Raw genomic sequence first — 25,787 nt, forward strand, 5'->3', positions numbered from 1 at the left:
CTCTCTTTCTAGCAAATTCCTACACTTTTGCCTACAATTCCTTAACATTTGCCTGTACAACCTTAACCAAATCTTCTCATCTTTGAGCTGAGGTACTTTTGAGCTTGGTTTGAGCTCTAGAGGGTGTGTTTACTTGGTTTTGTTGCTTGGAATTGCTCTTCTCTTCAAAAGGTATAAGGCTTTGCTTGTAGCTTTGTTTTATTTGCTATTATTCCTATTGTTTTTCCATTCTTTTGGGGCTATCAAAACTCTGTATGTTTGGGTTGAAGCTTTGGTCTAAGGGCCATTAAAGGTTGAGGGGTTGAGAGCCCTTCTTTATACCTTGTTTTGGAGGCCTTTGCCCTTATGTTTCCTACCATTTTACTATCTTTTTCCAAACTTTTAAACACTAATTTTCAGAGCTTTTTCAGTGGCCAAAACCATATTTTGAAGTCCAAATTTGGGGAGGTTAGCCTCTTCTCCTTATGTCTTGCTTACTAGCATAGTTTGTGCTATGTTTTAACATGTTAATCTAGCTATTTTTAGCTCAAGTCCAGCATGTTTTAGGACTTATTTTAGACTATTTTAGCACTGTTTTGGGCTGTTAGTTGCTTTTGAGCTTTGCTTTACATACTTGTAGTGTACTAGTTTTCATGAGTTTAGTGTTCTAGGCTTTAGACACCTTCTCCTTTGAGTTGATAGCATTTATTTATGCTTTTCTCACTCATTTTCAGCACTTAATCATCTCTGCAACCTCCCTCATTTCTTGGCTTTTGTTTTGCTTTGAAAGTGGTTTAAACTACTTGTTTGTTGAAAGCATGAGATTGAGGTGTCATACTTAATGGTATAATCTCTTAGGGGGTTCATTATCAACAGTATAATGTCTCTTTCATGCCTAAAATAACTTTTGGTTTGAGCCCTCTTTCCATTAGAGGACTTAATCTCACCCTTTGGACTCAATTGATTAAAGGATTGAAGGGTACCTAAAATGGAGTAACTAAAACTTGGAATTAAAAGTGAACAAGTTAATAATTTGGTTGTGTTCAATCGAACGTTAATTGAACACATGGAAACTTGAACCATTTCATACTCATTAGTGATGAAATAATTCAAGGTTCCAAGGTCACCACTTCCCTTGATCATTCATGAAAATGAGGAGGTTTGTGTTTTGTTTTGCATTTATTGAACTTACACACTTGGTTTCATAAGCCATCATGCATTGGGGTGACTTGTGCTAACAAACCCTTGAAATACCCTATATATGTTATGTTTGTCCTTCGTTGCATCAAAAGAGAATTGGGAAACAGTGGCTGGTAGGTCACTTTCCATGGCCAGCAGGTGGCCAGCAGACCACCTTTGATAGCCGACCGACCATCAGTGGTGGTCGGCAACCCTTATCACTGGCTGGCTAGCTACTGATGCAAATTTTAATAGTGTGTTCCTTTGGCAGAACAAAGTTATTCTGGAAGTGGGCAACAGTGTGTGTGTTCTATTGCGCAACAAAGGCTCTCTAGAAGCAAAACGGTGGTCTTTTCGGGTGGAAACCAAGCATGCGTATGAACATCCCTCATTTCCCGAGGCGAAATAGTTATCATAATATTTAGATTGTTTAGATTACTTAATTCTTTTAATTGCACTTGTGTTGTAATTATTTAATTAGTTAAAGTAGTTAACTAGTTATGTTGTGACAATTAACTAGTTAGTTAGTTAATTCATTTGTAGTAATAATTAGTTAAATAGCTTAGCTAGTTTATTCATTTCGATTTGTAATAATTAACTTAATTAGCTTAGCCTAATTAGTTAGTTAATTAGCTAGTTAGTTTATTTGGACTCTCCTTCGTGAGAGCGCAATGTAATAATGTGTATGTCTTCCAACCCCACATCCTTCTCCCTTTTTGTTTAACTGCTTACGATGGTTAGTTTAGGGGCATTATGTTTTGTTTAGCATACTCTGTGTTTGCATCCACTTGTATTGCATGCATCGAGGCTCGGTTCATCATTATAACTACATTATTATTACTTATGCTCATTTGAATATGTGCTTAGATCGCATGCTATTTAATTGATTCATATGTCATATTAGTAGCTAAGCCTATTAATTGCATATCGCATATGTTGCATTAGTCATATTGCATAAGTTGGAATCATGCATTTTTCTAACTCTTTCATCTTTTTTTGGCTTGGAGTACTGGGTAAGTGTAGACACCCCATTTTTGACCGACCTTAAGACTTGGGCGCCACTGATTGTTTACTTGGTGATGAGGTGTGCAGTGCAGAGGTTCAATTTCTTCGGCAATGAGAGAGTCAAATCCCAACCTTACACTCCATTTTTGGACTAAAGCCATTTTGACCAAAAAAAAATTTAGACCTTAAAACCTTCTCTTTCAAAATAGTTTTTGAAAATTTTCTATGATGTTTCGATGCTCGCATTTTGTTAAATGTTGCGCTTTTCGATAAACCAAGCAAGGACAAAATGGAAATGAATGGAAGAGAGGTGAACTCTTTGAAAAATATTTAAAAAACCTTGTTTAGGGGTTTGGGATTGAAGAAAAGAGGAGAGGAGTGAAGAAACCAAGTTGGAGAAGAAGTTGGGCATCAATCTGGGTAGGATCGAAACTGAGCAGTCTTCACTAAAAGAGGCATATCTTTTTGCAAAGTTGGAATTTTGATGTGAGACTTTCACCATTAGAAAGAAGACTTCTAGGGCTTCAATTTAGGCTCAAAAATGACCTACAAAGGAGTCTATATGAAGGAGTTATGCCCAGTTGAAGTCGGGCCTAAAAACAGATTTTTCTGGCCAACCAGAGATGGAGGATGCTGGCCATAAATGGGCTTTTCTGGCCATGTGTCGGCCATGAATGGCCTATGCAGACCCCTTGCCGTCCAAGAGTGTTCCTTGCCAGCCAACAATGATGAAGTGCCGGCCAACAATGATGAAATGCCGGCCATTGATGCTGAAAGTCAGTTTTTGGCATATATTTTTGTTCCAGCTGTTACAACTGTTCCTTTTGGGATATTTTCGACCAAGGCTTGAATTTTCCTATATATAGAGAGGCATTTCTATGGTTTTGAAGGTTAGAACAATTTAGGAAGAAGTTTGGGAGCCTCTCTCTCTACAATCCTCTCTCTAGATTTCTCTCTCTCTAAAGCTTTTGTGCTTAGAAGCTTGCATACATCAATCTTTAACCTATCAACCCTTAACAAGAGTGGTTCATCTTTAGGCTGAGATTGCTTGAGGCTCTCTTGGAACTCCTTAAGGTGGTTTCGACTTGGTTTTGTTCCTCAAAGTGTGTTTGGCTTCAAGAGAGTGGTGATTCAGCACACCAGTGGCCGGCAGTGCCTTATCAGTTGTCGGCAAGGCTTTATCGTTGGCCGGCAGAGCCCACCCTTGGTCGGTAAATGGCCGACAGCAAGCCCTCATGGCCGGAAGGCCACTGGTGCACTCCCCAATAGTGATTTGGTAAGGTGGAGCAGAAAGTTCTTGGAGACACCCTGCAAACAGAGCCTCTCAAGAGCCAACCGGTGGGCTTTTCGGGGCGAGAAACCGAATGCATGCATGTTCAAATTTCTGAAGCAGAGCTGAGGCTATGTAGTTTAATGCTTTATTTGTTAGATAGCATGAGCTTGTAATTTAATTAATTAGTGTGCTAATTAGTTAAGTGTTGTAATAATTAATAAGTAGTTTGCTAGTTATTCATTTTGTTGTGTAATAATTAGTCTAATTAGTTTAATTAGATTAGTTAGTTAGCTTAGCTTAGATTAGCTTAGCTTATTCGTGCGTGTGTGCATGTCTTCTAAGCCCACGTCTTTCTCCGTTTTATTTAACTCCTTTCGATGGTTAGATTAGGGACATGTTTTGATTAGCATACCTTATGCTCGCATGTTTGCATCATTCATTTGTATTGCATGCAACGGGCTCGGTGCATCATTCAAACTGCATCGCAATTTCAATACACTTATTTGAATACATGTTTCAAAGCATGTTATCAAGTGTTTCATTCATATGCCATCTTAGATAGCCGAGCCTATTAATTGCATTATTGCATGTGTTGCATTAGGCACTTTGTATTGTTAGGATCATGCATATTTCTAACTAGTTTTCTATTTTGACTTGGAGTACACTGTAAGTTTTACGCTTTAGCATACTTGCATGAGTGTGAGTGTTGTCATGATAGCATGCTCGCCATGAGGCTATTTGCTTAAATGTTAAACTGCTTGAATGCCTGTGGATGAAGGCTTTGTTGCTTGAATTAGGACAATTCAATAAATGTGAGTTTTAAGCCCACTTTGCGAAGTGGCAAATCATTATGTTTTAAGCCCATTTGAGGGTGGCAAATCCGCGCTTTAGCCCACTTGCGGGTGGCACTTTCAAACCATTTTCGAAAAACAAACATGAATTGTTTTGTTCCAATTCTTGCGATTTTAGTCTATACTTGTATGTTGCGCGCATCACATAGTAATGTTAGCTAATAATCGAAACAAGAACACATGCGTTTATAAAACAACATATCATACTTAGTAAAGGTTGATCCTTTGATCGGGCGAGCGGGGGTGCTCATTTCAGGACCTTCCCCTCTCATACCCAAATTCCCGAGCCGAGGCAACTTTGGTGATGATGAACAGGTGGCCTTTGGCACGAGTCAGAGTTTCCTAAATTTTTCAAAATAAAATATTTAGGTGGCGACTCTGTAATTTGGCAAAGGAGTCCAGTTTGGCATTATTTGATTTAAAAATTTGATTTTCCAAAATGATTTGTCAGATTGGACTCTTTGGTGTTTATCAGTCTCACATAGCACTTTGTGAGATTAGATTCAGAATTGTGACAAGAGTCCGAATTGTAGGAGACCAATTCGCGCCTCTCCGAAAGGGGGACGCGCGAAGAAAGTCGAGCGCTATAGTAAGCCTTTACTCACTTTAGCATATCTCATGTATGTGATTGTTGCCATGTCTAGCATGCTCACGATGAGGCTAATTGCTTAAATGTTATAACTGCTTGAAGTGGATAAAGGCTTGTTTGCTTGAATTGGAACAATTTGAGTAATGTTCATATGCGATCACTTTTTCATGTGGTACATATTTCGAAATAATTTTGCAAACAAGCACGACTCGAAATGTTCCAATTCTTGCAAGTTAGTCTATACTTATGTGTGTGCGCATCACATAGTAATGCTAGCCTAATAAACCGGAACAAGAGCATACAATGTACATAAGATTCATATCATGATTAGTAGGTGTCGATCTTTGATCAGGTTGGCGGGGGTGCTCAAATGTATTCATGACTTTCCCCCCTCATACTTAAGTTCCCGAGCCAAGACAATCTTGGTGATGACGGACACGTGGCCTTTGGTACGAGTCATGGGTTTCCTAAATTTCCCCAAAATAAAATATTTTGGTGGCGACTCTTTATTTGGCAAAGCAGTCCATTTTTGGCAATTTGATTCAAAATCAATTTTTCAAAAGATTTGCCAGATTTGAACTCTTTGGTGTTTATCGATTTCACATTGCACTTGTGAGATCAGATTCAAAACTGCGGGAGTTCAAACTATAGGGCTTATATTTCGACCTCTTGAAAGGGGGGTGCGAAAAAGTCGAGCTATAATTTCTAGTGACTCCGCTTGCATTTTAGAGAACTTGACTTGAAATTCATGATATGAAATTTTATCTACACTTACATGTTTTTGGCATTTGCATTTGCATTGGTGCACCTAAGTCACTGTGTTGCCATCTGCTATTCCTGGACGGTTTGCCAGAGGCTTGCCTAAAAGCTTTCCAAAAGGCTGATCGGTCACAGGCTCTGCCAAGATGGGAACAAAATCCTTGGATCTGGACTACCGCTGTACCGTTTGATCCTCCTTTCATTTCTCGGTGTTAGGTGCGAAAGGTATATTAGGTAGTCTTGCTAAGATACCCTTTTGACCATTTGGCCTAGCTGCATATAGTAAAGCCATAGAGACTGTTCCAAACTAGGACAGGATGCTCACCCGAAGTGCAGGATTATGTGAAAACCACTTTGTTTGAATAGTGAACCCTAGTTCCTGACGAAGCTAGGATAGGAAAACCCTAAACCTCTTATAGGGGTGTTTTGATTGCTTTTGTGAAAAATGTGAACTCTCTGAGAATATATGATGCAATCCTTGGAGAGTCTTAATATTGAGGCGATTCCTTTCAAACTTGAGGGTCATATTAGAACCAGAATTTGGGTTAAAATTCAGGGGTGTTTCATATAGTGGAAAAATATCAAAACCCGAACCAGAGCCGGGGCCAAAATTGTATCTTGCTTTGTTTTGACCAGCATAACCAATGTCCTAATCTAATAGGGCATTTTTGTTTTTAATGCCAGGTTTGTCTGAGCCAAAGAAGGAGCAGTACCCAACTCAACAAAGGCCCAATCCAATCCAACCCGGAAAGCCTTAATCTATCACAGTCCATCCAATTTAGAAAAAACCCCACTCAACAAAGGCCCAGTCCATCTGATCTGCAAAAGGCCAACTCAGAAAAAATCCAACCAATGCCAAAAGACCCACTCTAAAAATCCCAATCCCAGTCAAACCCGTCTAGACAAATCCAATTCAAATCCATCAAATATAACTGGGTTGAAATTCTTGTTAGTTAGCTCTCAGCTTACACTCATCCATTTCCCCGATTGCCAACTCAACAGACCCGTGATGACACAAAGTGTAGAAAAAGTTGTGGCCATTGATAGTGGTGTTAAATCAGGGAATTACCATATAAGATGGGACCAATGCTGAAATGCAAAGCCCATCTGGGGCATCTACTACACATCCAGTCCTGGGCCCCTAGCCGAACTTTGACCCACCTCCGCCAGTTGAAGATTTGCAAGGTCTAGATCCTCGAGAAAGATTGGCTCAAGCTCGAGTTTTCAGACCCCTGATGCAGCTTAATGACGGGCTTTATCCCCTTGATACTAATGATCTTGATCCGACCTTGTTAAAAATTGCTAACCTTGAGAAGCAATTTAAAAAGACACAGGGCATTAACTTCATTCCTGACATTGAGGAGGGGTACACTGAGGCTACTGTAAGACTCCCAGCTAGATTCAAAATACCACACATTGACTGTTTCGACGAGTCTAGAGATCATATCGTACATATCTGGCTTTTCTTGGATGTCCTAAAACCGATAGGTCTAACTAAGCCTCAAAAACTCTCTCTCTGTATGGAAGAACCTTGTCAGGTATAACAACCACTTCGTACGCAAAGTTAAAGGATACAGTGAAGCAGAACTGGGAAGAATTGGCTGAGACATTTGTCGATCAGTATTCTTACAATACCCAAATTGAAATGACCACTCAAGAGCCTCAAGCTGCCCACCAGAATCCTACAGAGTCTTTTGTAGAGTTTTTTGTAAGGTGGAGAGCAAAGGTAGCACAGATGACAGATCGCTCGTCTGAAATGGACCAACTGTGGAAAGTGGTGTAGAACCTTGAGCTTGATATGTTGCAAAAATTGATAGTTGCTCCACTATTCACTTTCAAAACTTTGCATGAATTAGGAGTTCAGATTGAGAGTGCATTCAACAAAAGGATTATTCCCAGAACAAGCAAACCAACAAGGAGAGTGTTTTCAGAAAGTACCAATGCTGGCAGTAGCACTATTCCCAAACCCACTGAAATCAATACTGTCTTCGCCACTCCTAAAATTGCCGACCCATTTGCCAATATAAGCCTATAAACAGCTAGCCCAGCTCGAGCTCATGGCAGAATTTTCACCCCCCTTTATATGAGCTTAACTAGAGCACTAAAAATGCTGATGGAAATAGGGCATCTCAAAGCCCTTGATCCTCAACCTCTGCCTAACCCACTCCCTACCAGACATAACCCCACCAAATACTACGTATATCATCAGCAGCACGGTCATGGCACCGATCGTTGCTACTGCCTTTGTCATGAGGTTCAGAATCTCATCGACAACTAGATAATAACTCCACCTTAAGACCTTAATGTTACCACCAGCCCACTTCTCATCTATGACCAAATATCTCCTGCCCACCTTAACCTCATCCATATACTCCCATCTACCTTCAACCCCAGCATATATATCACCCCAACCCATTTACCCAACCCAGAGGTGTTCATTCTAAAAAGTACTGATTTGTGCATGATGGATGCACCCAATCAGATTCAAGTACGCCAAGGATGCCAAATGGGTGAGCCCACTACTGCTAATATGAGAATGATTAAAGACCTTCAAGGAATGGTGGCAGATTTAATATTTGGGGTTTCGATCCCATCAAAAAGCTCCCTAATCTTGGGGTGAGTTACAGTTAAAAAGGGCCAACCCGAAACTATCTCAAGTTTGGGTGATGACAGATCAACAATAAATGGGCCTCGCTTCGATATAGCCACCCAATCCCTTGGCCAAGTAGAAGCAAGTGGCAAGAATGAAGCTAGGATAAGTATTGATCCTTATGCACAACTTCGGTGGGCTATTAAGACTTTGAAGGCAAGTGCTTGCAGTTGTTGTAAAAACTGTGGATTACACTTTTGTTGCTCAAGATGAGAGCATTTTGAATCAAGGGGCAAACAATGAAAAGGGATGCTTTACCCGAAACACCCATCCTAATTCCAATCCCAAGCCTATGAATACCCAACCAACACCTGCCACTCCATTTTCCAATATTTCAAAACCTAATGCTTCATTCTCCCAAAAATGAACCTTCACCCAACTCCATATGAGCCTAACCTGTGCATTAAACGTACTAATGGAGAAAGGATCTCAAACCACTCAATTCTCGACCTCTCCCTAATCCTCTCCCACCTACACATGACTCTACCCAATATTACGCATTCTATCAACAGTACGGTCACCATACTGACTGTTGCTTTCGTCTTCGCCATGAAATTCAAGATTTGATTGACAACAAAGTCATCACCCCACCTAAAAATCCCAAAACTATCAATAACCCTCTCCCTAGCAACAATAGATTGCCATTCCACAACTTGCCAACAACCATCCATTACCCTAGCCAACACATTGTACCTGTCAATAAGCCCAAACCCATTGTGTTCATTCCTAAATCTTCTAATTCCGGTCTGAGCAAAAGGAATAAAATCTTTGAAGGGATGAAAAGTTTACTCAATCTTGGTGAGTTCAAGCTTGATGAAACAATGATGCCATCACTGGTGGTTGGAATGATGAATCTCAATCTCAGCTAGGGTAATTGTCGAAAGCACTTGAGAAGGACCTTCTGAACTAGGGACATGGTGTAAAAAAACAATTGTTTTGGTTAAGAAGATGTATGGGGACAACGTAATTATGAGATTCAATCTCTAAGACCCGATTTGAAAGTCGAAAATCAATCCTTCTAGGTGTGGATGTGTATTGCTGAATTGAAGGCAGGTTTGGACCTTCCTGTAGGCTACTTGAAATTGTTTTTGAAATTTTGCAGATGGGCTTGGAGAAGGAAAACCCCTTTTGTCTCAGAAATGCTTTATTTTTGAGTTGTGTCCTGCAAATAATTGTGTTGTGAGTGCTATTTTCTTTGTCTTTTCTTGCGTTATTGCGTCGATTGAGTCTCTTTTTTTTTAGTGGCTCTTATGTACCCTCAAGTCTTCATCTTTATAAGGAAGTGGGGTTCAAGTTTTTGATCATTTTATTGTGCCTATAGTTATGCATGTGTGACCCTTTGCAAATAGAAAATGACTTTGAATTTTTTTTTTTTTTTTATGAGATTCTGTTAATAAGCTCAAGTATTGAGAAGGATCCCCTGAATGGTTTAAGTGAATTTTGACTTATCGGCGCAAAATCATTCATGATTTCAAAAATTTTAAATTGTTTCTTTTGCAAAACTTACAAAGATAGGTTCAGAATTGTGCGTGGTATTTTACATTGTCCTGGGGATTCTCTTTGCTGTTAGACGATCATTTTGGCAAGCACAAGGCGGCTTTCAGACCTACAAGTACAAGGCAACTTTTAGACCTCACAAATCATAGAATTTCTCCACTAGTGTTTACATTATTTCAAAGAGAAAGAAAGGAAGAAAAAAAAGGGAAAAAAAAAGAGGAAAAGGAAAGAGAAAGAAAAAAGAAGAAAAAAAAAAAGAGAAAAGAAAAGGAAAGAAAGAAAGAAAAAGAAGTCAATCGTCAAGCCAGGGGCATCCATTGGAATGAAATCCAATCAACTGTGAGGAAGGGAACTTTTGTCTGAATTCAGGGAAGCCAATGCAAGAAGGTGCCATATTGCAAGAAAAGTCAACTTTGCAAATGGAGCAAGATAAAAGAAGAAGACATGCATAAGAGAATGGAGAGCCACGCTTAAATCAAGGCAAAGCCAGTTCTAGTGTTAGGGCAAGAATGACCATTGATCAAATTCACCACAAATGTTGTAACTTTATCCTTGAGAGGCTAGCTAGGCCGAAAACCTGAAAGGGTGACCTAAGAAAAAGTTAGAGCATGAAAAATGAGAAATCAAAAAAAATATAGCTCGCATGGTTGAAAACCCTGAAAGGGCGACTTTGGCAAAAGTTAGAGCGCAAAAGAAGAGTGTCAATACCCGAGTGCACCTTAACCCCCTATAAACTAGGTTGACCTAATTCCCATCTTGGAATACGTAGGCAACTTCATCCTGAAGTTCGGTCTTAACCATATCCATCTCATTCATCTCAACCCAATCACCTTGCCCAATTTACGTCGTCAGCTTCGCATCAATCCATGAGCTACACGGACTGCAGTGCATATCACATACTTGCGTTGGGTAAGAAAGAACTAACTCAAATCAACAAGTGGAGAAATTTTCGACACTTGAACTTATTAGTAGAATCTTTATCTTGAGCAAAAAAAATCAAAACTCGAGTTTTGCGAAATTGAGTTTTAAAGGGAGTATAAGTAAAACTAGGGGCACTGTAAACGATCAGTTACCTTGAGTCTTTTTCTGCTTTTGGGTCAGCTGTGAGTTTTGTTGTGTCGTGCCTGGTGTTTGTCTCGGTCTACGCTTTTCATCGAGTCACCATAACGTGTCTATCACTCAAAAGCACTCTTCATCGAGTCACCATAACGTGTTTGTCGCTCAAAAGCACTCTTCATTGAGTCACCCTAACGAGTCTGTTGCTCAAAAGTTCAACAGAGTGACATGGTCAAAATTCTATACACGAATGTTCACTCCAAACTTGAAAACAAGTCCATGTGTGGAATTCATAAACAAGTTGAGAGTGCCCATACAAGGGGCATCACGTTCATGATCATTGCAAAGTGTATATGAGGAAACCGTCATTGCTTCGGAGGGGTCCAAAGTAAGTTCTCAACATTCTAGAACCAAAAAGAAGCATGAGTCTGATTGGTTGGCAACTGTTCTAGGATATGAAGATCCCTATCACACATGCCTAGATAATGTTGAAAACAATGACCAATGACTGGACACTAGGGGCAATTTTTAGTACATCTAATCGGGCCATCCATCGAACAAAGGGCATGAACCCAACCGGTGGCCAATGGTTGGACACTAGGGGCAATTTCCAGTGTATCTGATTGGGTCATCATTTGAACAAGGAGCATAAACCCAACCTATCTCTCAGTCTGTCAAAGCCATTTGTTGGGCACTTTCCCCTGGAATAGGGAAGTTTACCCCCATGTTGATTCTGATATGATTCAGCTTTCGAAAGTTGTCTCCAACCATTTCAAAACTCTCTTGGGGTTGCCATTTTCCCTCTGATTAATGCATGTGTTTTGTATTATGCCTGCATACTTATACACTCTAGTTGAGTTGAACTGCGTGTAGACGCGTCCCAAGAACTCTACGGGCTCTGTGCTGCGAGGGCGCGAAATCCGTTTTGTTCTCTAGGCTACTATAGTTCGGACTCAATGTCACGGGTTCGAATCTAATCTCACAAAGTGCAATGCAAGACCGATAAATCACCAAAGAGTCCAAATCCGGCAAATCGTTTTGGAAAATTAATTTTTGTAAAGAAGTGCCAAACATGGACTGCTTTGCCAGATACAGAGTCACCACCTAAATATTTTATTTTGGGAGAATTTAGAAAACCCTGACTCGTGCCTAAGGCCACGTGTCCGTCATCACCAAAGTTGCATCGGCTCGGGAACTTGGGTACGAGAGGGGAAGGTCATGCAATGAGCACCTCCGCTCGCCAGATCAAAAGATTGGCCTTTACTAAGCATGATATTTTGTTTTTGAAAATACATGTGCTCTTATTCTGGTTATTAACCTAGAATTACTATGTGATGCGTACAGCATACAAGTATAGACTAAATCACCTAAGTTGGAACAAAACATTGCAGGTTCGTTTGTGAAAATGATTTGAAGTTTGCTACTCGTAAGTAGACTAAAATGTGGATTTCAATGAATTGTTCCAATTCAAGCAATCCAACCTTCACCCACAGGAATTTAGGCAGTTATATCAAATAAGCAGTTAGCCTCATGGCAAGCATGCTTTCATGGCAACATTAACACACATGCAGTATGCTAAAGCGTAAACACTTACGGTGTATTCCGAGCCAAAACAAAGAACTAGTTAGAAATCATGCATGATCCTAGTTCATGTTAAGATGGCTAATGCAACACATGCAAAAATGCAACTAAAATAGGCTCGGCTATTCTAGAATATCATATGAACATGATCCTAGTTCATGTTAAGATGGATAATGCAACACATGCAAAAATGCAACTAAAATAGGCTCGGCTATTCTAGAATATCATATGAAATGCAACTTGATAGCATGTTGTTGATCATGTATTCAAATAGATGTATTGAAATACAATATAGTTTGTATGATGCGCCGAGCCCAGTGCATGCAAAACAGATGAATGGATGCACGCATGCGAAGCATAAGGATGTTAATTAAAATAGGACCTAAAACTAACCATCGTAAGCGGTTAAGTAAAAAGGAGAAAGGAATGGGGGTTGGAAGACATGCATCACAGACACGCATGCTTATTATAACAGTTGGCTCTCTCGACGAAGGGTCCGAATAAAGAGCTAACTAGCTAATCTAAGCTAATTAAACTAATTATTACAAAACAAAATTGAATGACTAGCTACAACTAATTATTACAACACGAATCGAATAGCTAAGCACATTAGCTAATTAAGTACAAACCAAAGCGTAAACTAGCTAAGGAAAACAGTAAAGCAATGTCCTCAGAAGGAGAAGAGTATGCATGTCCGGTCGCCTCGTTCGGAAATCTGTCGTGATGCCCCAACTTGCCTCTATTTGCAATTGTCCTCAGAACTTTGCACCAAGCTCCAGAAAGCTTCCAACTCACCTTGGGGACCTGTGGGAGGGTGGCCGACCAGTTGTTGGTGTGGGAGACCACCTGCCGACCACTTTTTGTTGTTGCAAAATAGAAAAAGTGGTCGGCCAGCTAGTTTTTCTGGCTGGCCGACCAGTTGTTGCTGCATTTCACCAATTTGCTGCAACAGAGAGCAAGAAAGGGCATGGCAATGTATTTGCAAGATATGTGTGCACAACCACCCTCCCTATCATTTCATAAGCTCAAGGGAGTGTAGTTCTCAACCCTCGGGTCACCAATCGCGCATCTCGATGCATGATGGCCGAGAGGCGAAGTTGCACAATTCAATATGAAATGAATGCACACATAAACACATAAAGCCTAGACTCTATCATGTATGATCAAGAGCGTCGACGACCGAGAATTGAGGCACGTTTCATCACTTCAAGTATGAAACGTCCCTCATTTCCCGTGTTTGGACTAACACCTATTCCAAACACAATGCAAGCAACTCAAGCCTGCACACATGCAATGCAACTTAAGCATGCAAACATGCAATGCAATGAAACGAGCATGCGAACAATATGCAAGGGACAAGCATGCAAACATGCAATGTAATGTAACATAGCAAGCATGCAATGTAACATGAACAACCTAACAAGGCTAATGGCATGCACAATGCACAATGCTAAGACCAAGATGGCATACACAATGCAAAGTAATCAACATGGCATACACAATGCAAAGAACATGGCATACACAATGCAATGAACAACACGACATACTTAATGCGATGAATCGACATGGCATACTCAATGCAAGACAACATAAGCATGCAAACAACATGCAAACTAAAATGTTCAATGGACTTAAACCAAAATGGACAAACCTCAGCCATGCCCAAATCAGTGGCCAAAACACCAAAACAAAGGCACAAAAGGGCAAGGCATGCATGCACATGCATTGGCCTATCAAGTAGGCCTAAGAACACAACTCTCAAACATGATGAAGAAGCAATAAACATGGAAGTGTAACAACACTAAAGGCTCTGAAATCAAATGTGAAATGATGCCAAATCATTTAAACAACACAAGTAAAGCATACAAGAGGGCCTAAGGCACAAAGCCATTAAAGGGACTACACAAAGGGCATGCAATACATGACACAAATGATTGAACCAAACATGGACAGAGCTTAAATAGGTCAAGACAAAAATCAAAACATGCTGAGATAAAGGCTCAAAGACCTAGGCATGCAAGCATACACACTAGGCCAAAAGAAGGCAACAAATGCACAACCCTTAGAGGCACTCAAAGGGTGAATGAAGTGGGAACATGGCAATGCTACATACTCTGAAATGTCATGTTAAATGATGCCAAATCATCTAAACAACACAAATGAAGCATGCTATGGTGCCCAAAGCTTGAAACTAGCATAGGCACTTGTACTATAACTATGCAAAACATGAAGCATATGGCAAAGGCAACCTAAAATAGTCCTAGAACATGTCAAAATGAGTCTAAAACATGTATGGAAGGAAGCCAAAACAAGCTAGCATGAAGGGCATAAAGCATGACAAATGCAAGGCAAATAAGGTGGATTACACTACACCTACCAAGACCAAGCATGAGATGCTTTGCCAACAAAAATCAGATTTATATCATGGCAAAATAACCCCAAATAAACACTGAAATGATAGCTCGCAAGCTTAAGCATGAAGGCATATGCAATGACCCATGTTAAGGCATAAAAGGGAAAACCCTCCAACGCATTGAATAAGTGAAAGATGAGAATGTATGACCATGAAACATACACTGAAATCTCATAACAAATGATGCCAAATCATTCAAAGAGGCTAAGCAATGCATGCTAGTGGACTTGATACACAAAGCTAACAAGCTAGATTGAACCATGGCTATACAAAGAAAGTCACGCATGGCCAAAACAACACAAATCAGAGCTAGAGCATGCTAAAACATGGACAAAAGCTTCCTAGAGTTAAGCCAAAACATGCTAGAATGATGGTCTAAACACGTAATGCATGTTAGGCTAGTTCATGAAATTGCACTATAAGTGCATGGAGCATGCAAGGGCCAACCAAGCCAAACCTTAACAGAGGTATGACATGGTAAAACATCACCAAAAACATGCTGAAATGGACTTGAAACAAGCTAGAATGACAAGCTACTTCATGAAGCATACAAGACTAGCTTATGAGATTTACACTACAAGTGTATAAGGCATGCATGGAGTGACTAAACCAAGTAAAAACAGTGGTGTGCCATAGCAAAATAACCCTAAATACAAGCGAAGATATGGCCAACATAAGCTTAACAAACATGCTCACACATGAGGCATATGAAGCAAGTATTCAAAACACAAGGAGAGGGGATGACCCTCTCCTATTTAGGACCCCAAAACCACCTTTCCACCACTGAAAATCCTCTAGATTTTAGTGGTAGAAAGGTCATGCAAAGGCTAAGACAAGAGCCAAAAGGAGTGGCTCAAAACAAGGCCTAACAAGGCCTAAGAGGGAGTAGACCACCCCCAACAAAAAAGTAGCCTTAAACAAAAATTTTAAGGGCTGGAAAACAAAACTTTTTTCAGTTAAGATTTAAGCTTAAATCAGCATGCAAATGGGTCTAAAAGCTTAAGCAAAACAAGGGGTTAAAAGGCTAGAAACTCACCCTTGATGAACACCTTCAAGGCTGCAACTCCAGCACACTTTTTGAACCAAAACCAATCCAAAAACTTCAAAAACAACTTCAAGGGACCTCAGCTCCAAGAGTATGGTGTTTGAGTGTGTGTTTGTGTGTTAAAGTATGAAGAATGTGCACTTTTGAACACAAAAATGAAGCAAAGGTGCAAGATAGATACAAATGATGTATTTATAGCTCCAGCCACTCCAAACTGAACCTGGAGGAGAGAGGAGGAGGTTCTCCTTTATAGAGAACAAAGAACAAGCTTGTTGGACAAGCTTTGGCCTCAAAGCCATCCCTCTATACACGTGTATGGAGGATGGCTTCTGTGCCTTCCAGCTGGCACAACTGGACTGAAAATATCTCCAAAAAGGTGAGGAAAGAAGTTGACCACTTGAAGTGGTCGGCCAGCTACTTTTAATGGTTTTCCAGGACAAAAAGTGGTCTCCCAGAAAGACAAGTGGTCGGCCAACGGATGGTAAGGCCAAAAAGTGGCTGCCAGGTGTCCAAATTGAAGCCTTAGAAGTTAGCTTTCCAATGGCACTAGCCTTGCATCAAAATTCCAACTGTACAAAAAGTTGTGTCTGTTTTGGTGAAGTCGCGCAGTTTCGATCCAACCGGATTGATGCCGAGCTTCTCCCAAACTAGTTTTCTTCTCTCCTTTCTCCTTTTCTTCAATTCCAAACCCCTAAACAAGGTGTTTTAAAAGATTTTTCAGAGATTTCATCTCTCTTTCATTCATTTCCACTTTGTCCTTGCTCGGTTTACCGAAAAGCACAACATTTAATGAAATGCGAGCCTCAGAGCATCGTAGGAACTTTGTTTCAAAAATGTTTTGAAAGAGAGGGTTTTAAGGTCTAAAAACGATTCAAAATAGCTTTGGTCCAAAATGAGGTGTAAGGTTAGGATTTGACTCTCCTGTCATTGAAGAAACCGAACCTTTGCACTGCACAGCTTTCAACACCAAGTAAACCATCAGTAACGCCCAAGTCTTAAGGGCAGTCAAAAATGGGGTGTCTACACTGTGTGATTAGTTGCTCTTGCTCTTAACTTTGTTCTGCACTTAACAGAGTTTTGCCGAGTTGTCTCCCTTTGTGTTGCATTTCAATGAGTTGTGGCAAGTTGCCCTGCACTCATTTCGTAAAGTACATGATGCATTACTCTGAGTACTACTCATTTCCCTCTGCATCCCATGCACCGCTCACCTGCATCGCACTGTCTAGTGCATTTCAACTTACGTCGCGCTGTCTAGTGCATTTCAACTTACATCGCACTATCTTGCGCACCTACATCGCACTATCTTGTGCATTTCACCTTATATCGCATTGTTTTGTGCATTCTATCTGCATCGCACTATTTTGAGCACCACTCACACTGTTTTGTGCACCTCACTTGCACTGTCTTGTGCACCTGTATAGCACTATTTTGTGCATTCACTCTGCATCGCACTGTCTTGTGCACTCTCTTGGTCTAGGAGACCTTAAATCCTCTAAAGGTGTAATTCCTTTGGTGTTTGTCGTGCCCAAACGACTTCCGATGGTCTAGTATAGCCACCTGCCTGTGTTTGCGGTGAGTTCTTAGGAGATCAACTAAGATGGCGAAAACTAGAGTTTGAATGGCTGAGGCCTAAAACGCTAAGGTTCGAGATTTTCGAGACTAAAGTCTAGTTTAAATACCTAAGGGTGTATCCTCGGCTTGAAATCTGTATGGCAGCCCCATAGGTTGAGGTAGCTTGTATGCACCTCAATTCTGGATACTAAACCAAGATAGTTTGTCACCTTATTAGAGAATAGGGAAAGTTGCGAACATAGACAAGGAGAAAAGTAGTACCTGTTGTTTGGAAGCACAAGTTGAAGGAAGAAGTCGCAACTAAGAAGAAGAGAAAGATCCACAGCAGCATAAGGTGAGTCATCGCCAATTGCCTCTGCCAGGTACTTTCACTTCCTAGCCACTGCATCGCATCCATTATTATCCAGTACTTTTATCACATTGCATATAGAATTTATTACATGCATTTACTACACTGTCCATTACAACCATTACATCATGCATCATTTCCATGTTAAGCTTAGTTTGGCATGTGCTCATACATTTCCCTCATTGAAACATGGTTCTGTCATGTGTAAGTACCCATGCTACGCTGAGGCCAGTATTGAGGGCATCGGTACCTTTTCTGTGTTAAACGTGGTCTATTTTGTGTCCATGCCCTTTCTAGATAAGATGTGGTTCGGCTTGCACCTCTTATTCATTGTATCCATTGCATCATACTTTATTTATTTGTACTCAGCATTTAGGATCATTATCTTTCCCCTACAGATCATCCCTCACTTATATCATTCCATCCAATTACTTGTACTCTTTCTCTTTCTATGAAAAACATAGTTTTGCATATGCTTGCACCCTTTTTACGTTAAAACATGGTTCTGTTATGTGTAAGCATCCATGATGCGCTGAGGCCAGTATTGAGGATGTCGACACTTAGCCTGTGTTAGGCATCGTTTGGTTTTGCCCACGTCTTTTCTATATAAAACATAGTTTGATTTTGTATCTCCATCCCTTTATGGTATTTGTGTGGTTTTGCACTACTTGTGATTTGATTATTTTGTTACATTGTATATCATTTACATTGTTTTATTGCATTGTGTATCATTTGCATTTTGCTCTAGAACTACGCTGGTTTGATTCCTTGCAAAGGGATACGTAGACAACTTGAGCGCAACTACTTATTTCTGTCTTGATTATTTGTCCAAGTCTTACAGCCTTCTCAAAAATGGGTCATCTTCAGACTTTGACATTCACTCACGTCATTTCATGACTCTGAGTTCTGTCAAAGAGAGGCAACTATAGACACCTCATTTTCGACAACCCTTACAACTTGGACGTCCTCGCATACACACCTGATGATGAACATATTTGTTCATCAAGTGCTCGAAGTCCTCAGCGGAATACCACAACTTTGAGCCTTGCAAACCTTGTGCCTTTGTTGTCCCAGTTTTGGACTAAGCCTAGCTTTCCAAGCCTGCAGCCTTTAGTGGCCTGCCGGCCATCCCTTTTAGGCTGCCGACCATCACTTTTTGGCTGCCGACCACTGATGGTCGGCCGACAACCAGTGTATTTTGCAGATATTTTATGCCAACTGTGCCAGATGTTTGCACAGATGCATGCATCCATCCCCACATGTAGGGTTAGATCTCCTTAAGGGAATTTCATGTTTTCTATATATAGAAGGCCCCTCTCTCATGTTTGAAAGTTAGAAAATTTTTTAGATCAAAAATTTTCCTCTCTCTACAATTCTCTCTCTCTAGCAAATTCCTACACTTTTGCCTACAATTCCTTAACATTTGCCTATACACCCTTATCCAAATCTTCTCATCTTTGAGCTGAGGTACTTTTGAGCTTGGTTTGAGCTCTAGAGGATGTGTTTACTTGGTTTTGTTGCTTGGAATTGCTCTTCTCTTCAAAAGGTATAAGGCTTTGCTTGTAGCTTTGTTTTATTTGCTATTATTCCTACTGTTTTTCCATTGTTTTGGGGCTATCAAAACTCTATATTTTTGCGTTGAAGCTTGGGTCTAAGGGCCATTAAAGGTTGAGGGGTTGAGAGCCCTTTTTTATACCTTGTTTTGGAGGCCTTTGCCCTTATGTTTCCCACCCTTTTACTATCTTTTTCCAAGCTTTTAAACACTGATTTTCTAAGCTTTTTTAGTGGCCAAAACCATGTTTTGAAATCCAAATTTGGATCGGTTAGCCTCCCCTCCTTATGTCTTGCTTACTAGCCTAGTTTGTGCCATGTTTTAGCATGTTAATCTAGCTATTTTTAGCTCAAGTCCAGCATATTTTAGGACTTATTTTAGACTGTTTTAGCACTATTTTGGGCTGTTAGTTGCATTTGAGCTTTGCTTTGCATACTTGTAGTGTAATAGTCCTCATGAGTTTGGTGTTCTAGGCCTTAGACACCTTCTCCTTTGAGTTGATAGCATTTATTTATGCTTTTCTCACTCATTTTCAGCACTTAAGCATCTCTGCAACCTCCCTCCTTTCTTGGCTTTTGTTTTGCTTTGAAAGTGGTTTAAACTACTTGTTTGTTGAAAGCAAGAGATTGAGGTGTCATACTCAATGGTTTAATCCTTTAAGGGATTCATTACCAACGGTATGATGTTTCTTTCATGCCTAAAACAACTTTTGGTTTGAGCCCTCTTTCCATTAAAGGACTTAATCTCACCCTTTGGACTCAATTGATTAAAGGATTGAAGGGTAACTAAAATGGAGTAACTAAAACTTGGAATTAAAAGTGAACAAGATAATAATTTGGCTGTGTTCAATTGGATGCTAATTGAACACATGGAAACTTGAACCATTTCATACTCATTAGTGATGAAATGATTCAAGATTCCAAGGTCACCATTTCCCTTGATCATTCATGAAAGGGAGGAGATTTGTGTCTTGCTTTTCATTTATTGAACTTCCACACTTGGTTTCATAAGCCATCATGCAATGAACTTGCATCCATTAATAGTTTGTGAACTGAGCTCAGTACTCCTTTGATTTGCTCATGAAAATGAAGGGTTAGTTGTGCAAACAAACCCTTGAAATAACCTGTATGCTCTATTTGTCCTCTGTTGCAGCAAAAGAGAACTGGGCAGCAATGGCAGGCAGGCCACTTTCCATGGCTGGCAGACCACCTTTGATAGCCGACCGGCCATCACTGGTGATCGACTACTGATGCAAATTTCAACAGTGTGTTCCTTTGGCAGAGTAGACTTATTTTGGAAATGGGCAATAGTGTATGTGTTCTATTGCACAACAGAGGCTCTCCAAAAGCAAAACGGTGGTCTTTTCAGGTGGAAACCAAGCATGCGCATGAACATCCCTCATTTCCCGAGGCAGAATAGTTAGCCTAATATTTAGATTGTTTAGATTACTTAATTTTTTAATTGCACTTGTGTTGTAATTATTTAATTAGTTAAAGTAGTTAACTAGTTGTGTTGTGATAATTAACTAGTTAGTTATTTAATTCATTTGTTATAATAATTAGTTAAGTAGCTTAGCTAGTTTATTCATTTCAGTTTGTAATAATTAGCTTAATTAGCTTAGCCTAATTAGTTATTTAATTAGCTAGTTAGTTTATTCGGACTCTCCTTCGTGAGATTGCAATGCAATAATGTGTATGTCTTCCAACCCCACATCCTTCTCCCTTTTATTTGACTGTTTACGATGGTTAGTTTAGGGGCATTATGTTTTGTTTAGCATACTTTGTGTTTGCATCCACTTGTATTGCATGCACCGAGGCTCGATTCATCATCCTAACTGCATTGTTATTATTTACGCTTATTTGAATAGGTGCTTAGATCGCATGCTATTTAATGGATTCATATACCATATTAGTAGCCGAGCCTGTTAATCGCATATCGCATGTGTTGCATTAATCATATTGCATAAGTTGGAATCATGCATTTTTCTAACTATTTCATTTTTTTTTGGCTTGGAGTTCTAGATAAGCCTTTACTCGCTTTAGCATATCGCATGTGTGTGATTGCTGCCATGTCTAGCATGCTTACCATGAGGCTAATTGCTTAAATGCTATAACTACTTGAATGCCTGTGGATGAAGGCTTGTTTGCTTGAATTAGAACAATTTGAGTAATGTTCATATGCGATCACTTTTTCAAATGGTATATATTTTGAAATAATTTTGCAAACAAACATGACTCGAAATGTTCCAATTCTTGCAAGTTAGTCTATACTTGTGTGTGTGTGCATCACATAGTAATTCTAGCCTAATAAACCGGTACAAGAGCATATAATATATATAAGATTCATATCATGATTAGTAGAGGCCGATCTTTGATCGGGCTAGTGGGGGTGCTCAAATGTATTCATGACCTTCCCCCATCGTATCTAAATTCCCGACCCGAGACAATCTTAGTGATGACGAACACGTGGCCTTTGGCACGATTCATGGGTTTCCTAAATTTTTCCAAAATAAAATATTTAGGGGGTGACTCTATATCTGGCAAAGCAGTCCATTTTTTGCAATTTGATTCAAAATTGATTTTCCAAAAGATTTGCCAGATTTGGACTTTTTGGTGTTTATCAATTTCACATTGCACTTGTGAGATCAGATTCAGAACCGTGGGAGTCCGAACTGTAGGGCTTATATTTCGACCTCTCAAAAGGGGGGCGCGAAAAAGTCAAGCTACATCGGGATTGCCAAGAACAAAAACCTAGCACACCTATTAATTATATTCTCAAAAAAAAGTTTCTCCAATCAATAACAATAACATAGTAATAATTTTCTGAGCTAAAATTAAACATTAAAAATTAATATTCATTACAAAAAGTTTTTAATTTTAAACTTTTACAATTAACCTCGACGATTTTTCATCTTTTGAAATCTTTCCATGATAGTATCATTGTCAATGCCATTAAAAATATCTCTCTCAATGTAGACAACCAAGCTAACATTCATTCATTCATCACCCATTCAGCTCCGCAACTGGTTCTTCTCAATATTCATAGCTGGGAATACCCTCTCAACAGTAGTAGTTGGGAGTTGTGTGTCAGTGTTTGGTTGGGATTTGGATTCAAAAAACAAAAACAAACAAAAACAACAACAACATCAACGTGCGTGTATGCGGTGTTGTAGTGTGTTTGGGCAAATTGGGAGGGCTGTGTATTATGTATAAGAGGGGCACTATATGTAAGCAAGACCCACCAAAAATAAAAAATAAAAATAAAATTTGAAAAGTCAGGGGAGGCACATCACCCCCTTTGCCCCTATGTCCCTCCGTCAATGATTGTCGTTGTATTACAAAACACAAATGTTCTGTTCAAGCATTTCTATCTTCAACTTATGACATTGTTTACAATGATAAATTTATTCGATAGACAATATTCGTAATACATGCATAAATGTCATCGAACCTCTACTTTTGAAATTGTGACATCATTTATAGAGCAAAGTTCTAGGGTTTTAGGCATACTTACACTTGTCACACCCATGATTTTAGAGAAAGCGGATTGCTTGGGAGTAGGCAAAACCATTGTTTCAGTGGTAAGCATAGACACAATATCCAACATTTTTTACCTATCAGCTGCAATTTCTTGAACGCACAAGAAACCAACTTGAATGTATCGCATAGCCTCACTTGTGGAACATGTTTCAACTAATGCTTGATCCACAAACTCCAAACCCTTCCCTTCTTTCCAAAGCTCCCATGGCTAAACAGGTGAATAAAAATATCATACAAAGTCAGTCTAGAAAAACAAACAGAGAGTTTTTGCAAAATTAGACAATATTTCAGTTACTTACATATCCTAGTAAGTTCAACGCACGATCAGGCCGATAGAAACTTATAATCTTTTTCCCACTTATGATCTCTAGCATTATGACTCCAAAGCTGAAAACATCGGATTTCACAGAAAAGAGACCATCCATAGCATATTCAGGGGGCATGTAACCACTGTTTCCATCATTCAATAGATTATATTATTATGGAAATCCAATGCATTTGATATCTATATAAAGAAATTTTATTTGTACATGTTTGAAACGTCTATCTCACTTACTGTGTTCCAACAATTCTTTTTGTGCTTGCTTGATTTTCATCATCACAAAAAATTTTGGCAGTGCCAAAGTCAGATATTTTTGGATTCATGTCCTTGTCCAATAAAATGTTGCTGGTTTTCAAATCTCTATGAATGATCTTTAATCTGGAGTACTTATGAAGGTACAATAGGCCCTAAGAAATTCCTCCAATGATATGAACACGCATTTTCCAATCTAGTAAATATTGTTTCATCACATCTGCCATAAAATTTGCATGGAGAAAAAAAATACACATAAGAACACTAGAGACCAGGAAGAAATCACTAGGGCAATTGATTAGTTGTAGGTAGCAAAGTAACAAACCAAATAGAAAGAAATCCAAGCTATTGTTGGGTAAGTATTCATATATTAGTATCCTCTCATTTCTTTCCATGCAACAACCCAAAAGTCTTACAAGATTACAGTGTTGCAGCCTTGAGATCAATAAAACCTCATTCTTGAATTCCTCTAATCCTTGTCTTGAGCTACTAGAAAGTCTTTTTACTACTATTTCTTGTCCATTAACCAACTGACCCTGAAAATTTAAATTTCTTAATCATCTCACAAAATTCATAAAAGTAATTAAAAAAAGAAAGAAAGAAAGAAAGAAAGATAATGTGATGCATTAAAAGGGAAAAATGTATATATATATTGCTTGGGAGCTTTAACTGAGCACCCCAATTCACCCCCAAAGACGTGGAATGGACCACACCCACACTCTTCATCCCTCCTCTCTCTCTATCTCTCTCTATTCTCTCTCTTCTAACTTATGAGAGGTCAAAATGGGAGTAATGTATTAGAAGATGTAGTACAACTCTTAAAAAAAGTAGTAATGCTATAAAGATTTATATATTTATCACAAGAAAATGTAAGATGGTTCTTGAATGGAAAAACAAAATAGCATATTAATCCTGAATCTTTAGACCACTAGAATTTTCTATAACTAATCCATAATTTTGGGATGGCAAATTAGAAAGAGCGTCATTCAAAAAAGTAATATTTTATCCCAAGTGGAAAAATAGATTTTGGTTTAATTGCACTTAGCATCATTACACTTTTAGTAAAATATCACTTCAGTCCCTCCATTTTCAATTGTGATAGTTAACTGCTTACATTGAAGTCAAATTGCAATGTCACCCTTATCTCTCGTTAACTAGGTTGATGTGAATTAAAAATAAAAGGACCAAAGTGAAATTTTACTAAAATTACATGGACTAAAGTGAGAATTTGGTGAAAGTGCAGTGGTGCTAAGAACATCTCCAACGTTTACTCTAATTTTTCATCAAATTTGAGTAAAGATTTGATGAAAAGTTTCATCTGATACCACGCATTCCAATGCTAATTTTTCAAGTTTCATCAAATAACTGATTGACTGGGAGGGCAACTGGCAAGACAACTAGGAGGACAACCCGCAATGGGCAATTTCACAAGCAACAATGGGCAACTTTGCAAGCAGAAGGTTGTTTGGCAGGATAACCGGCCGGTTGTCCAGTGTACGGTGAAACCTCAATGGCTATATGCAAAAATTTGATGAACGCTAAAACCTCCCTCAATTTGATGAAAGTTTTGCATTTTTCCTCATTTGATATGGATTTGATTTCATGGTTGGAGCAAAAAAAATGTACTTATTTCATCAAATTTAAATTTGATGAAAAAAGAAAGTAAGCATTGGAAACACTCTAAAGAGGAAAGAAAAAGGTAGTATATGGCTTGCATGACAAATTATGTCAAGTTTATTAACGTCAGATGAACAGAATGATGATATTACAACTTAACTTAAACTGTAAGGAGGTTAACTATCAAAATTAAATATAAAAAGGCCAAAATAGAAATTTTAGTGAAAGTATAGGATGCTAAATAAATGTAACTAACCCTTATATTTTTACCTTATAAACAGGTCCATAACCACCCTGACCAATCTTACTTTTCTCGGAGAAGTACTCTATAGCAGTTTCTATAGTAGAAAAACTGACAAAAGGTAACTCGCGATCCTTTTTCTCCCTTAACATGAGCATTCCTGCATTGCTTAATTCATCATTGGTTATGGCACTGTTATGCAATTCATCCATTAACAACCGCATCCCTTTCACAATCCCAGCTTTGTTGCTTCCCCCTGATTAGTTTGAAAAGAAAATTTCTCTTTTTAGATTGGCTTAGAATTTAATTAAGTCATTGATATGATATTATAGCGATTCCGGTATTCCCTTTACTGTTCTGTTGCATTCCGGACTCGATTCCGTGGAGTTAGTAGTTATGTCTATCTTGTTGTCGTCCTTTAATTCCATTTGTTTGAGTTTTAGGATGTGTTGGGCTTGGTTGTTAG

At 39.1% G+C, this 25,787-nt stretch overlaps 1 protein-coding gene, 1 long non-coding RNA gene and 1 pseudogene across 6 annotated transcripts in view; 2 read left to right on the forward strand and 1 right to left on the reverse strand.

Moving 5' to 3' along the window:
• LOC114276085 (plastid transcriptionally active protein) overlaps positions 1-25,787 on the forward strand; it is a 302,545-nt gene that overhangs the window by 101,492 nt on the left and 175,266 nt on the right. The gene's annotated exons all lie outside the window — the stretch shown is intronic.
• Positions 1-25,787, forward strand: part of LOC145790953 (uncharacterized) — a 215,388-nt gene that overhangs the window by 101,141 nt on the left and 88,460 nt on the right. The gene's annotated exons all lie outside the window — the stretch shown is intronic.
• Positions 8,428-25,573, reverse strand: LOC145790379 (G-type lectin S-receptor-like serine/threonine-protein kinase At1g11330; annotated as a pseudogene). The gene is made up of 8 exons (XR_014329051.1): positions 25,351-25,573; positions 23,789-23,999; positions 23,446-23,683; positions 23,189-23,339; positions 22,964-23,097; positions 8,877-8,978; positions 8,682-8,756; positions 8,428-8,596 (listed from the first exon to the last, which is right to left on the reverse strand). The product of XR_014329051.1 is annotated as a G-type lectin S-receptor-like serine/threonine-protein kinase At1g11330 (transcript).

This window comes from Camellia sinensis, chromosome 5 (genome assembly GCF_055761805.1).
Source record: "Camellia sinensis isolate YWXY chromosome 5, ASM5576180v1, whole genome shotgun sequence".
Classification (NCBI taxonomy): Eukaryota; Viridiplantae; Streptophyta; class Magnoliopsida; order Ericales; family Theaceae; genus Camellia; species Camellia sinensis.